Source organism: Schistocerca cancellata, chromosome 3, assembly GCF_023864275.1.
Source record: "Schistocerca cancellata isolate TAMUIC-IGC-003103 chromosome 3, iqSchCanc2.1, whole genome shotgun sequence".
Classification (NCBI taxonomy): domain Eukaryota; kingdom Metazoa; phylum Arthropoda; class Insecta; order Orthoptera; family Acrididae; genus Schistocerca; species Schistocerca cancellata.
In genome coordinates this window covers 214,408,324-214,421,718 of record NC_064628.1, presented here as the reverse complement: position 1 = coordinate 214,421,718, position 13,395 = coordinate 214,408,324, and the positions used below count along the sequence as shown (strand labels likewise).

Below are 13,395 nucleotides of genomic sequence, written 5' to 3'. Positions count from 1 at the left end.
TGCTAACAAACTGCAAAAGTAGCATCAAAGAGGTTTTTGGAATTAAAAGCTTACAACGTAATATTTCAGGTTTGTTATTTACTCGTATAAAATTTTACTAAACAATTTGTCATCTCTTGTATCGACGAGATTAAAAAACGAAAAGAACTGAAATCATTACTGTACAAAACAGGATTTATTAAAACCTCTATGAGCAACTGTATTGCTGTAAAGAAAGAACAAAAAGTTAAGATTCACATCCACTGAAAAATGTTCATGGATTTTAAAAATAACGTACAGAGTTATTCGTACGTTTATCCCAATCCATTTTGGTGCGGTTGTATAGCAACATTATAATGTGATTAATTATAAGAAACAGTCCAAAGTTGCACAGTGTTCTTTGTTGGTTAAAAAAAAACAGCATTACTTCCGGGCAGGGCTTCATCAGGTTATCTGGAATAGAACAGGGACATAATACAGGGCTATTACAAATGATTGAAGCGATTTCATAAATTCACTGTAGCTCCATTCATTGACATATGGTCACGACACACTACAGATACGTAGAAAAACTCATAAAGCTTTGTTCGGCTGAAGCCGCACTTCAGGTTTCTGCTGTCAGAGCGCTCGAGAGCGCAGTGAGACAAAATGGCGACAGGAGGCGAGAAAGCGTATGTCGTGCTTGAAATGCACTCACATCAGTCAGTCATAACAGTGCAACGACACTTCAGGACGAAGTTCAACAAAGATCCACCAACTGCTAACTCCATTCGGCGATGGTATGCGCAGTTTAAAGCTTCTGGATGCCTCTGTAAGGGAAATCAACGGGTCGGCCTGCAGTGAGCGAAGAAACGGTTGAACGCGTGTGGGCAAGATTCACGCGTAGCCCGCGGAAAATTGGCTCACGCCACAACTGGAGACCGACAGCGCCGACTTCATCTTTCAACAGGACGGTGCTCCACCGCACTTCCATCATGATGTTCGGCATTTCTTAAACAGGAGATTGGAAAACCGATGGATCGGTCGTGATGGAGATCATGATCAGCAATACATGTCATGGCCTCCACGCTCTCCCGACTTAACCCCATGCGATTTCTTTCTGTGGGGTTATGTGAAAGATTCAGTGTTTAAACCTCCTCTACCAAGAAATGTGCCAGAACTGCGAGCTCGCATCAACGATGCTTTCGAACTCATTGATGGGGACATGTTGCGCCGAGTGTGGGAGGAACTTGATTATCGGCTTGATGTCTGCCGAATCACTAAAGGGGCACATATCGAACATTTGTGAATGCCTAAAAAAACTTTTTGAGTTTTTGTATGTGTGTGCAAAGCATTTTGAAAATATCTCAAATAATAAAGTTATTGTAGAGCTGTGAAATCGCTTCAATCATTTGTAATAACGCTGTAAATAACCAGGCGTGGTCCTATCCTGAACTACTATACTAAAAATTGAAAACTAAAACGTACAGTCTCTGCTTTTGCTTCAGTCATTTCGTTAACTTTAGTGATATGCGCTATCCCTTATATGTCGTGTAGACTGTCACAAGGTGAACAAGACTTTATTATGAAGGTATTATTTCTAATTTATAAGACTTATTTTAGGTGTCTTTTACGGTTGTACCTTAAAAAATTCTGGTGTTGTAACTGAATTTATGGAATTTTTGGAGTTTGCAATTTTGTCTTGTTTCTGCTCATGACAACAGAATTATATGCAAGTTTTAGGAGTATAAACTAATTGAGGTTTGGGCTATACGCTATTGACAATTATTGGCTCACTTTTAGTTTTCGTCATTTGGCATAATTTTTTTTATTGACAACCATTCCCGCTTATGTACCCTCTAGCTCGTGCCCTGCGTAATGTTAATCAGGTAGGTTTGTGTTTGGATGTCGCATAGTGTAATTCCTTTTACTTTATCCTTTTACTGTATGTCAGTTTCCCGATTTTGTTTATTGTACTTCGTACCTCTGCTGCATTTCTTTCTCAAGTGTCTAAAAAAATTGTTTATTTAATTGTACTATCTTCTCATGCTTGAACCCCTGCCTCTGTTCTTGGACAACAATCTGTAAAAATATTTATACAGTTTATTTCCTGTTTTTACTTGTATTTAGCTCGTTTATGTGAATTTCTCTCTACTATAACTATTTTTTTATTTTGTTGAAGATTTTGTACCTGCATCTGGGGCCACTTTGTGCTTGTTATCTTTACTAACACTGTCAGTCGCTTCTGATTCCATCAGTACTGCGCATATGCTACATTGTGTGAGAACGGATCGGACGCCGGAATTTTGTTCCGGTATCATATTTACAGTTTCTGAGCGTTGTCTTAGTCTACGCTGCTATGACTGATGATCCAAATCGCACGACGTAAATCAACGGTTACACTTTTTAAGTATTCTTCTGTTGTTTTATTCTCTGTGGTTTTTATACCATCTTCTACGGTGTTCTTCACGTTCGGTTACCAGGTATTTTAGACGTTTTTGATCAATGATTTTTGGCAGTAATTATAATACTTTATAAGTGGTTTTCTATTCTTTTCGTCTTATATATTTAAGTTTTTAGTTTCACTTTTGAATATAATAGTTCAGAGTAGGACTACACCAAATTATGTATCATGGCCATATTCTGTTGTACTTCTATATAACCTGATGACACCTCGCCCGGCTGAAACGCGTCTTTTTTAAACCAATTAAGAACACTGGGCAAACTGGGACTGTTTCTTTTTTTATATTATTCGTAGTACATCCAGGGTTTCTGGAAACGACTGTCCGAGAATTATAAGACACACAGAAAAATGGCACGTGTCAGTGGACAGGGCATCTCTTCAAGTTTTGATGCGAAATACGCGCTGTGGCGTAGCTGCAGAGCGCACCACTGCGGAGTAGGAACGTCAGAACATGGCGTATAGTGGAGCGATCCATGCATTTTGCGTCCTTTGGATTCTCTAAATGTGAGTCAAATGTGACGATTTCGTACCAAATTCAGTTAAACAAAGCCTTGGGTGGCACAAGACATACTGGCTGCTTTTGTGGTACAAAGAAAACAGATCGCAGAGGTGGAGTGTGGGTACCATTTATCAGAAGCCCAAAGAAATTCTGCAGCAATGGCTTGTGTCACAATCACAGCAAGACAGCGGAGACTGCATTTTGCAACAAGACGGTGCTCCAGCACGCTGTCTTTCTGATGTTCGTAATGACCTCAACGATGCACTGCCTCAGCGTTGCATTGGGCGTGCTTCCCATCACGACTCCCTCCTTCTCTCTCCCCTCCATCCTCCCCATGGTCTTCTGAATTAACTTCGCGTAATATCGTCTTATGGGGTCACGCCAGAGATCGTATATTCGTGCCTCAACCGACGATTAATTTGCAACAGTTGCAAAGAACGATATCTACCGTACCACGTTGGGGCATGTACGGCACGAGCATGACTTGAGGTTTGCAGAGTCACTAGCTGTTATACGAGTTAAAAACTTGGAGATACACTCTATTCATCAATAAGTGTCTCTTTCCTCTATGCCTTGTGGCTTTCGTGGAGTCGTCTTCTGAAACCCCAGACGTACTCTACTTACGAATAACTCTGTATTACGACTATAAACAAATATGTTTATCAGGGAAATGCAAGATAACAACAACGGCTGTATCCTTCAAGCAAATTCACTCATATTTAATTCAAACACCATGTGGTTATAATTAGGCTGACGGTGTTTCGAGTGCTGCAGTGTTAGCTGTATGCAACGCTGACGCTGAAACATCGTGGGTATGTTCATTAATGAGTCCTCTCGCTGAAAAAGTAGTAGTTCCACTTTCTGCCAGCAGGTGAAAATATGGCGCTGTAAACAGTCAGAATGTGAAATGTTTCCTGTTTTGACGTCAGCATGTTGTTTGTCGCATAGCGACGGGTATTGAAGTGACTTTCGGCGTAAAGGGTCCGTACGAAACTCAATGCTATTGAGAAGAAAGACCATGCGCTGCTGGTAAAGTTGTTTTATCAGATCGGCAGGAATAGCAGCGCTGCACTACGGGAATAAATGGGCTACAGATTGATGTCAAGTAATTTGAAGAAACATGTGAATTAGGTGGTGCAGCAGGGAGAGAGAGGTGGCCCACTCTCATGGCAGTTGTTAATGAAGTTGCTGTAGCTTTAGCCGACCTTGAAGCACATGCCTCAAATTCTGAAGCGATTGCTCGATCTGTGTCACGGAAATTCTCTCTCTCTGGTCAACAGTTCAAAGATTTTGAGGCACATTTTACACTGGTATTCCTGCAAGATTTAGAAGGTGCATCAGATGAAGCCACAAGACAGGTTACAGAGCCGGGATTTTGTTTTTTGGCACACACGGAAATGGACGACATCTGGCCGGAGAGTCTTCTTTGGATGGACGAGGCGCCTTTTACTGCGACGGTGCTGTGAATGCACACAGCTATCATATATGGGGTTCTACTCCGCCACATCAACTACACTCAGCTTTTGAGACTGGGTGGTGTAGTTTCACAAGCTCCTTCATTCCCGATTCGTTTTTCTTCGAGGCGATGAAACCTCGCAGGCGTGCTAGGTGTCCAGTGAATTCTGCACGTTGTAAGGACCTCCTTGTGCAACACGTGGATCCCGATTTGCAAGAACGCAACTGTGTCCAGACCACCATTTTCTTCCAAGATGGGGCGACACCACATGTCGCTTGCCAAGTGAAATACACTCCTGGAAATTGAAATAAGAACACCGTGAATTCATTGTCCCAGGAAGGGGAAACTTTATTGACACATTCCTGGGGTCAGATACATCACATGATCACACTGACAGAACCACAGGCACATAGACACAGGCAACAGAGCATGCACAATGCCGGCACTAGTACAGTGTATATCCACCTTTCGCAGCAATGCAGGCTGCTATTCTCCCATGGAGACGATCGTAGAGATGCTGGATGTAGTCCTGTGGAACGGCTTGCCATGCCATTTCCACCTGGCGCCTCAGTTGGACCAGCGTTCGTGCTGGACGTGCAGACCGCGTGAGACGACGCTTCATACAGTCCCAAACATGCTCAATGGGGGACAGATCCGGAGATCTTGCTGGCCAGGGTAGTTGACTTACACCTTCTAGAGCACGTTGGGTGGCACGGGATACATGCGGACGTGCATTGTCCTGTTGGAACAGCAAGTTCCCTTGCCGGTCTAGGAATGGTAGAACGATGGGTTCGATGACGGTTTGGATGTACCGTGCACTATTCAGTGTCCCCTCGACGATCACCAGTGGTGTACGGCCAGTGTAGGAGATCGCTCCCCACACCATGATGCCGGGTGTTGGCCCTGTGTGCCTCGGTCGTATGCAGTCCTGATTGTGGCGCTCACCTGCACGGCGCCAAACACGCATACGACCATCATTGGCACCAAGGCAGAAGCGACTCTCATCGCTGAAGACGACACGTCTCCATTCGTCCCTCCATTCACGCCTGTCGCGACACCACTGGAGGCGGGCTGCACGATGTTGGGGCGTGAGCGGAAGACGGCCTAACGGTGTGCGGGACCGTAGCCCAGCTTCATGGAGACGGTTGCGAATGGTCCTCGCCGATACCCCAGGAGCAACAGTGTCCGTAATTTGCTGGGAGGTGGCGGTGCGGTCCCCTACGGCACTGCGTAGGATCCTACGGTCTTGGCGTGCATCCGTGCGTCGCTGCGGTCCGGTCCCAGGTCGACGGGCACGTGCACCTTCCGCCGACCACTTGCGACAACATCGATGTACTGTGGAGACCTCACGCCCCATGTGTTGAGCAATTCGGCGGGACGTCCACGCGGCCTCCCGCATGCCCACTATACGTCCTCGCTCAAAGTCCGTCAACTGCACATACGGTTCACGTCCACGCTGTCGCGGCATGCTACCAGTGTTAAAGACTGCGATGGAGCTCCGTATGCCACGGCAAACTGGCTGACACTGACGGCGGCGGTGCACAAATGCTGCGCAGCTAGCGCCATTCGACGGCCAACACCGCGGTTCCTGGTGTGTCCGCTGTGCCGTGCGTGTGATCATTGCTTGTACAGCCCTCTCGCAGTGTCCGGAGCAAGTATGGTGGGTCTGACACACCGGTGTCAATGTGTTCTTTTTTCCATTTCCAGGAGTGTATTTGTTTTGAGAAACTTTCGGCAAGGACTACATCATCTCTACGCAATTTCAATATGTATGACGTTCCAGGCCACTTTCCAGGCCCCCCGACCTAAATCTATGTTATTTCTGGTTGTAGGGATACCTGAAAGATTGTGCCTGTCAGGGATGTATCCGGATTCTTCCAGCACTCGTACCACGTTCTGTCCGCTTACAGCGCCATATTTTCACCTGGCCGCAAAAGTGTAAGTACTGTTTTTTCTTTTCAGCATGCTCCACGAACACATCAATTAATGAAGTTACCTACGATATTTCAGCGTTCTGCGATACATCCAGTTCGCACTGCAACACTCGGATTACGATCAGTTTAATTATAACCAACCGGCAAATACTTTCCCTAATAATTAGCTTTAAAATGAAAATTTTAAATGATCTTGTTGGTTAATATGTTAGGGCCAACACTTCATACTACTGATGCTACTTGTAGCATCATTATAACTTAGGTGTTTCAAAATATCACTTTCAATACCGATAAAAGTCAAGACGTTGAGACTGTCTTCCAACATGGAGTTTCGAAGCCTTCTCTTGGTCAGCTTCAGCCATGAAAATGGTATCTTTCCACTCCTGTTTGTGGCGGTAAGTGACAAGTACGATCTTAGAGCAACATCGATATTAGGAAAAAAATATCTGACCCATTTTAGTTCTACTTTGGATGAAATGCGGTCTAGGATAAATTGGCTCTCTGTGAAACCGAAATCATGTCGAACTGTCAAAATTGTTTTTGCGGTTTTGTCTACCAAAGTGACAAGCATTTGAGCCGGTGCCACTGGGAATCTGATGCGAGGGAGCGCTAGGTTTCAGAGGTCAATGCTAACTTCATTCATATCAACAGTCAGTTGAAAAATTCAGCCCCAAAGCCTACGCAAACGTTTACGTCTACGCCCCTTACGGCCACACCACAGCATTAAAATGCAGACTTTTTTATTTTAAATTTTTATCGTGAGGCTGCAGCCAAGATGGCCTGCAAACAGGGAAAGCTTCGACGTCGCCAAAGGAAAGTGGCACTCGCTCTCAACTTTCCTCTGCGTTATACGGTCCTTCGCCAGTCCATCTTAGAACGCTGTGAACAAATCGAACCAGCCATTACCAAAAATGGTTCAAATGGCTCTGAGCACTATGCGACTCAACTTCTGAGGTCATCAGTCGCCTAGAACTCAGAACTAATTAAACCTAACTAACCTAAGGACATCACACACATCCATGCCCGAGGCAGGATTCGAACCTGCGACCGTACCGGTCACGCGGTTCCAGACTGAAGCGCCTTTAACCGCAGGGCCACACCGGCCGGCAGTCATTACCACCCGCCTGGTTTTACGCATGGCGTCATTCAAAATGGCGGACATAAACTACCCACCTAAATCCATCATGCATAAAATATGCTCCATTGTAAGAATTTATTTGATGGTACCATATTCGTTTGCTTTGCCGATCCATAATCAGACTGTCATCTTCCATTGCAACGTATGGAGTCGGGCTCACTAAAATAAAGTCACAGCACCATGCATCCAAAAGAAATGTAGAAGCAAAATAAATACTGTCAGTATTCTGTTTTATCTGACTTTCTGGACATATGACCTCGCACTACATATCATCAACGTCACAGGTCAAAGACAACGTCTGGTACCAGTAGGTCGAGCAGACCTTACATGTCTCTACAGTCTTTTGCTGTTGGAATATTTCCCTGCAAATATTTGGATTCACTCGGGCTATTACTTTCTGTAGTTGCAAAATTCACAAAAATTTGTGTATAAGGAATCAAACTTACAAACACTGGGACCATTTAGAAATAAGTGAGAGAAAGTGTATTTTTTCGCCGAGACAGGGAAGAACCTTCGATGGTGAATGAATAATATACATGTGGTAGACAGAATTCCAGAGATCATTGGAAACAGCTACGTATAGCAAAGTATTTGCTGCTTTGCAGTTGCGTTAAAAGTCCTGAATGCAACACCATCCTCATCGACTTTGAGCAAGCGCCAGACAATGTAGGATTCAGTTTATTGGTAGGATACACTGATACCGCACTTTGTCAACGAAATGATTGCTCATACAGTGTTTCCTCGAGTGTGCGGAGACCATACCTAATTATACTCACAGAGAACATCGAGAAGCACGGAGCAATTGAATTAGTCAAACGCACGTAGCAGCTTATAGGAGTAGGAGCCAGTTTTTATCGTTTGGACGTGCTCATTATCACACAGCGAATAAAGTTTCTCCATTTGTCGGTGTAGCACCGCATGCTATACAATGTGTCTACAAGCAACGGTATACTTGTCGAACACGACGTAAGAATAGCGGTCGTAAAAAGAACCAACAGGGATCGGAGACTAGTGTCTCGCTTGTTAGTGACAATCAGTTTCAAACCCGACAGGAATGTCGCTGTCAGTGATTGAAGGTCCATTTCAACCAGTTTCAGAGCGAACGTTGTGAAGGGGAGTGCATACAATGGACATTTGGAGTCGGATAATGATACCTTCCAAAAGGTCATTGCTCAAAGCAGCACGTAAGCCCCCACATCCTACAAGACATAAAATGGCCAAAAATGGTTCAAATGGCTCTGAGCACTATGGGACTCAACATCTTAGGTCATAAGTCCCCTAGAACTTAGAACTACTTAAACCTAACCAACCTAAGGACATCACACACACCCATGCCCGAGGCAGGATTCGAACCTGCGACAGTAGCAGTCCCGCGGTTCTAAAATGGACATTTCCTGACTGGAAGCAAAAGCGGCACGTAAGCCCCCCACATCTTACAAGACATAAAATGGACATTTGCTGACGGTTAGCGTGTAATGTGTTACAATGAATCGTGATTTTGGTTCTTTTCAAATGACGGAGGACACAGAGAACACTGACGGAACAATGAAGCGTTAGTCCGCGTGTGTGGAAGGATGCAGTTCAGATCGAATGTTGTTTCCGTTATGTTTTGGGAGTGCAACATGTTGCCCATCTTTCTACATCTTTGCGCCGACTTAAAAGTCGCCGTTATTGCGATGCATTGGAAGTCTCGCGCGCGCCTCTGCCGCCACCAGTGTTGGGCTGCGCTGTGGGCAGTCCGACTTCGGCGCCTCCTAAACAAAGCTGCCTGCCATCTGAAGCGGAGTGATAACCCGAATTCTCTTCTGCCACGAGCTTTGAACAGTCAGCGACTATCGACGGAGTCTACCCAGCCGGAGCACTGGCTGGACATGATTGTTCTGCTGGCTAGCCAACGTCAACGGCAGCGCCTACCATCGGGTGAACCATTGTGTTAATGATCGCCTGTTTGAGGCTGTGGACCCTGGTGAACGTCGCAAATGCGTGAGTGGTGGGTGGCTTATTTGTTATCCAGAAAGGCTCTGGTCGTGATTCAGGAAACCTCTAGTGCGCGTAGCCTAAGGCCAGTTAGTTGCCTTAATTTATGACTGCGGTGGCTCCATCCTCGTTGGTTGCTGTATGTAATTGGAGCTCACTCTAAGGTCAAGTTATAATAAATTTTATTAACTGTTTTCAATCTTTACGCAGTGAAATGGCTGTGGACATTCCCACACAGACGTGTTCAAGGTCTGCATGTATTAGTTCCTGGTTTTGACAAATTCTCGGGAACGTTATCACACAAAGACTGGGTCGCTAAATACCCAGCGTTAACCAGACGGAAAAATACCTGAATGGAATTTTTTCACTCTGCACGACGGGTCCTGTGTCTTGCTTGGGTAGCTCAGTTGGTAGAGCACTTGCCCGCGAAAGGCAAAGGTCCCGAGTTCGAGTCTCGGTCCGGCACACCGTTTTAATCTGCCAGGAAGTTTCAGAAAAATACCTGACTGCTTGACTGGAAGTGTTACGTCCGGTTACACACCCAACCAGCATGAATGTACGACGTCACAGGCTGCCGGTGCCCGAGAGTGCAGGGGACACGACAACGCAAGCAAAACGAAGTGTGTCAGTAGGACAATAACAATAACAAGCCATGTAACAAGCAAACAAACAAACTTGGCCCGAACAGGCCATGAAGGCCCAACGGTACCGACCGGCCGCCGTGCGCTCGGTAAACCGGATGGTCACCCATCCTAGTGCTAGCCCATATCGACAGTGCTTAATTTCGGTGATCTGACGCATATTTTTGTATATTTGGTGTCCTTTAGATGTGTAAATAACAATGCCCGTATGTATATGTACCTTGATGGCAATACTCATTCAGTGCAGGTGCATTCTTCGTCCGACTTCTTCCGGGAATCAGCGAGAAGGTGCGAGCAGTAAGGATAATGGAGAGGGACAGCTACGTAAGTAGTGTACGACAACTTGGGAATTTGAGTTGACTGGGAAGTGTGCTATATTGTATTGTATTGAACTGGGGACATAGAAACGACGGAGAGGCTTCGTCTCCGCCGTAGTCCGTGGTTCACAACCCCACAACAGGCTACAGCAGTCCACTCACCCCACCGCTGCTCCACACTGAACCCAGGGTTATTGTGCGGTTCGGTCCCCAGTGAACATCCCTCCCCCACCCCCCACCCCCTGGAAACGTCACACACCAGACGAGAGAAGTGTTTGCACAGGAATCGCCGACATAGTGTAACTGAGGCGGAATAAGGGGGACCAGCCCGCATTCGCCGAGGCAGATGGAAAACCGCCTTAAAAACCATCCACAGACTGGCCGGCACACCGGAACTCGACACTGATCCGACGGGCGGATTCGTGCCAGGAACCAACACGCCTTCCCGCTCGGAAAGCAATGTGATAGACAGCACAGCTAACTGGGCGGGCAAGTGTGCTACATACTAAAATTGGAACAATACAGAGAAGATTAGGACGGCTCCTGAGCAAGGATGACCCGCAAAAACATGAAGATTTCCACGTTTGTTTTTTTTAAAAAAAACAAATTATTGAAAAAGCGCTTAAGGCGAATGCTAGTGCAAAGTAGGAAATTCCGGTTCGAGTCCCGATCCGTCACAAATTTTCGCTTGTTGCCACTGAATTTATTTCAATGCTCGACTGCTGCTAATGTCGTAATATTTAGTTTCGTCATGTATATATACCGCTGCGGGATCAAAAACAAATGGTGTCTGTTGTTTGAGACATGCCTGACACTAGACAAATAAAAAACTATTTTTGTGTTCATGTGAAATTATTTTCCAAATGGAGATAAGTGAATTTATGTTATTAGTAATAAACCTGTTGTTTAATGTCTATCGGGGTATTAAGTTTTTCCGTGCCTAAATCGACTGGAAGGGCTGGGCAGATGCAACTATTAACACCAGTGCAGTTTGGTACATTTATGGGTGTTGTGACCACACGAAACTACAATCGTCTGGCCACAACTGTGGGTTATTTGAGTGCTCTAGGAGATGGTTCATTTCTAACAACAACAAATAAAATATTAGTTCACTTTATTACACGAATGAATAAAAAGATTTACTGAACTTGAGACAGTTCATTGCTACAGGACAGCGTAGAATATTTACAAGTCATTAACTATGAAAGCATCGCTTGACGCATACAATCACAAACCGTTCTTTTGAAGTACAATGTTCAACATTAACACAATTATATCATGTTCCACTGGGACTCCGACTAACACCGTCCTACTAGATGATGTTGGCTGCGGAACTGAGGCCTAGAAGTGGGCAAAACTCTTGTAGGATCCTTGGTGTCAGTTCCCTCCAGCACGGCCGGCCGGGGTACTCGAGCGGTTCTAGGCGCTACAGTCTGGAACCGCGTGACCGCTACAGTCGCAGGTTCGAGTCCTGCCTCGGGCATGGATGTTTGTGATGTCCTTAGGTTCGTTAGGTTTAAGTAGTTCTAAGTTCTAGGGGACTGATGAGCTCAGAAGTTAAGTCCCATAGTGGTCAGAGCCATTTGAACGAGTTTGAACCTCCAGCACTATTTCAACATTTGTCGAGTCCGTGCCACGGGGTTTTGCTGCACTTCCGCATGTTTGCGGGGCCCTACACGATATTACGCAGGTATACCAGTTTCTCTGTTAGCGTAGAATCTATTCAGGCGAAGTCTGAAGGGAAATTATTGGTTCAAATGGCTCTGACCACTATGGAACTTAACTTCTGAGGTCATCAGTCCCCTAGAACGTATAACTGTTTAAACCTAACTAACCTAAGGACATCACACACATCCATGCCCGAGGAAGGATTCGAACCTGCGACCGCAGCGGTCGCGCGGTTCCTGACTGTAGCGCCTAGAACCGCTCAGCCACTCCGGCCGGCCGGAAATTATTGGCTGGTGAGAGAAGACAGGTGTATAAAATGCAATAATTCCGAAGCCACGCTGTGTCGGAATCTCAGTATTTAAATAATCCAGCGGAAACGTGGCGGCCAGGCTGGGAGGTGAGCGCGACCCTGGAGCCGCCATCAGACACGCCAGTGGCAGCGGCAGTAATAGCGGCGAGTGCAGCAGACAAAACCCGCCGGCTGCAGAGTCAATATTTGTTCGCGTAATTTCCTCACGAGCGGCTGCACGCGCCGCACCGCGCCTCCCGGCGGGCAGCGGCGGGACGGCCGCGTTCCCAGGCTAGCCAACTGTGAAGGCGCGGCGCTCCGTCTTACCTGGACGCCGACGCCGACCGCCGAGCAGCTTGCGGCCGCGACTCACCTGCAACAAAAATTAAGGAATCACCGTCGGCTATCGCTGGAAATATGATCGAGGTCTCTCTGACCGACCTTATTCACTGGATAAATCTCTCAGGCTGAAATGGCTAAGTATTTGAAGTGCTGCCTGTTGGAGGGTACGTGAAAGACATTTTAACAGTATTGTACACAGCCGCACCATGTCCTCAACTTGAAAGCTTACTGACAACGTACGTAATTCGTATTTGTCTAGAATGTCTTCTGCAGAAAATAGTCACTCAGGTATCACTCATGTTTACAAAGAAAGGTAAAAGAGCGGATGTGCAGAACTACAGAACCCTCATGTCCGTTTGTTAAAGGATTCTAAAACAAATTCTAAGCTTAAACATTATGACGTTACTGGAGGAAACGATCCTCTGCAATACAGCTTTCTTTCTTCGTACACGACACCATGTAGACCATAAATACTGGTGAACAAGTAAATAGCGTATTTATGAATTTCCGAAAGCCACCTACAATGAAGCGCTAAAGAAACTGGTATAGTAATGCGTATTCAAATACAGAGATATGTAAACAGCCATAATTTGGCGCTGCCCTATATACGACAAGTGAGTGACGCAGTTGTTAGATCGGTTACTGCTGCTGCAATGGCAAGTTATCAAAATTTTAGTGAGTTTGAACGTGGTGTTATAGTCGGCGCACGAGC

The 13,395-nt window shown here is 45.7% G+C and overlaps 1 pseudogene; it reads left to right on the top strand.

The window, feature by feature from the left end:
• The first annotated feature begins 10,872 nt into the window (after positions 1-10,872).
• LOC126178677 (U6 spliceosomal RNA) lies at positions 10,873-10,972 on the top strand (annotated as a pseudogene).
• Positions 10,973-13,395: the final 2,423 nt, after the last annotated feature.